The 2,682-nt window shown below is 48.0% G+C and overlaps 1 non-coding gene across 1 annotated transcript; it reads left to right on the plus strand.

Moving 5' to 3' along the window:
• The first annotated feature begins 1,960 nt into the window (after window positions 1-1,960).
• Window positions 1,961-2,067, plus strand: LOC112677739 (U6 spliceosomal RNA). Its single transcript, XR_003147172.1, has one exon. It is a non-coding gene; the product is annotated as a U6 spliceosomal RNA (small nuclear RNA).
• The last annotated feature ends 615 nt before the right edge of the window (window positions 2,068-2,682 follow it).

A 2,682-nucleotide genomic window follows, 5' to 3' on the forward strand; every position in this document is an offset into this window, starting at 1 on the left:
ACCTCACTGGAGAAGTAGCCTTGGTTAACTTGTCCTTTCTCCTCCCTCTCCCTGTTTTCCTCTCTCTTAGACACAGAAACTAATGCTTATGATCACAAGTGTTAGTCCTTTTAAGCCTTGTCACTATCTTATGAAGTTGGTAATACTATGATCCTTACTCTGCAGATGAGGGAAGTAGGGCACATGTCATTGACTTGTCCAAGGCCACACAGCTAGGAAGGGGCAAGGGTGGTGGTGGTCAGGCCCAGGCTCTCTCTCTGGTTCATAACCACTGTGCTTTTCTGCTTCTCCAGACTACACACACACACACACACACACACACACACCACCCACACTCTCCTGATCCTCTTGTGATCTGGACCCAGCCACCGGAAGCAGGGCATGATTTAGGCTTCTGAGATGTGCGCATTGCCTTTCCTGGACTTCACAGCGCCCTTTCCTGCTTACCCATTCAACAAGTCTCACCTTTCCATGATGATCACGCAGCCCTCCCCTCTGCTGCCCTATCCTCAGCTCCTCCTGCTTTAACTCTTCAATACCCTTTGGCGATGGATCCCTGTGCAGAGGAGCTTGTAAGCTCTTTAGGTGTCAGTCCTCTATCAGTGACACTAGAGAGAGGCTTGCTGATTCAGACTGGGAGCCCCCCGCCCCGCCCAGGCCTGACCCAGGATCCCAGATGGGCAAAAACGGATGGCTATACCGGAGCAGCGTGTTCACTTCTACACTGGGGAGTCTTTCTCTTTCTCTCTCTTTCTCTCTTTCTCTCTTTCCTTTCCTTTCCTTTTTTAAAGATTTTATTTATTTATTCATGAGAGACACAGAGAGAGAGAGAGGCAGAGACGCAGGCAGAGGGAGAAGCAGGCTCCATGCAGGGAGCCCGGTGTGGGACTCGATCCCCGGTCTCCAGGATCACACCCCAGCCAAAGGCGGCGCCAAACCTCTGCGCCACCGGGGCTGCCCCCTCCCCCTTTTTAAAAGGTTTATTTATTTATTCTTGAGAGACACACAGAGAGAGGCAGAGACATAGGCAGAGGGAGCAGAAGCAGGCTCCATGCAGGAAGCCCGATGCAGGACTGGATCCCGGATCCTGGGATCCCTTCCTGAGTGGAAGGCAGACGCTCAACCGCTGAGCCACCCAGGCATCCCAACACTGGGAGGTCTTGTGGTACAAACACAGAAGTGTTTACAAACCTTGCCTTCAAACACAGAAGGGATTTCAAACCATTTGCTCTAATTTCCCCATTTTACAGATGAGGAAACTGAGGGCTACAGGGGTGATGTGGTCTCCCCAAGACACCAGTTGGCCCACTGAAGCCTTGCAAGTCCAGCCCCAGGTCCTCTTCCCTCCACCCCCAGATGATGAAGCACATCATTGTCAGAGTGCAGTGGCCTCTAGCACCAAATGAGGGCAGGCATGTGGTCTGGCTTTCTTCAGAACATAATGGAAAAGATGTGGACACAGGGCAGTGACTGACATCTCTCTCTGCCTCTCAGTCTCAGAATGCCAAGGGCTGTAGGGCAGTGATTCCCAGATGGTGGTGCTCACCCCACAGGGGGGTGGCCCATGAAATGATTTCAGATGGTATCTGTGTTTTTATTTTAAGAGTAATGTACTTATGTTAATGGTCATTAGGGAGGTATACAAGTAGATGCCAAATCTATTAACATTTATCATGCCTGTGTATGACTGTGTAAGAGGGGGCTCAGTAACTAGAAATCCGGTCAACTAAATAGGAGCATGGGGGGATTTGTTAACTGGAAAAAGCCTTCTACGCAGATGACCGAAGTTTGGGAAGTGCTGTTGTGGAGAATACCAACCATTTTACAGAGGCTTAAACCAGGCACTTGCTTCTAGTGAAAAGACACAGTCTCAGCCTCATTAATTACCAAAGAAATGCAAACTCAAATTAGAATGAGATAAAATTTTTCACCTTTCAGATTGATAAAGATTATAAAATTTGTTCTCGCTTCAGCAGCACGTATACTAAATTTGGAAGGACACAGAGAGGATTGGCATGGTCCCTGGGTACAGATGACATGCAAATTGATGACAACTCCTGTGAGGCTGTGGTAGGAGTGATCAAGTTGATGTTTGTGAGAACAGGAGCTCTTTTTTGAGATGGAAATAGGAGAAGGAGAGTAAGTAGAAATTCTGTCATCCTGAATATTAATTGGAAAAGCCACTATAAATTCATCGTGGGCTGAGCTGTTCAGGTGGAGGCTGATGGAGTGGGGCAGTGGAAAGATTCACCTAAAGCAGAACAGAGATAGAAGTTTATTGAATACATGGCAAGGGGGCCGCGTGTAGGACAGCAAGAGAGAGACTGTCTGCCAGGAGGCAGAGCTGGGGGCTGTAGTTCAGGCGGGGCCTGAGGAGGCATGGGAACGCATAGAATTTTCCTTTGTTGGTACATATGCCCTGTTGTACGTTGCCCATTGGTCAGCTAGCACTTGCAGCTATTTTGAGGTGAGTCGCTTGATGACTCTGTTTGCACTCACCCTGGTGGTCACTGTGGCCTTTCTACCTCACACAGCTTCTGGTGCTCATGATGGTTGCCTAAAAACAGCCTCTACATTCGTGATATAGTTTAAATATAAATATTCCCTAGCTTTTTCCACTGAAAGGACCTATCAATAATGACTAATGCAATAGAAATAAACACTTTGAATACTTTAACTGAC

The sequence above is a fragment of the Canis lupus genome, chromosome 9, assembly GCF_003254725.2.
Source record: "Canis lupus dingo isolate Sandy chromosome 9, ASM325472v2, whole genome shotgun sequence".
Lineage (NCBI taxonomy): Eukaryota > Metazoa > Chordata > Mammalia > Carnivora > Canidae > Canis > Canis lupus.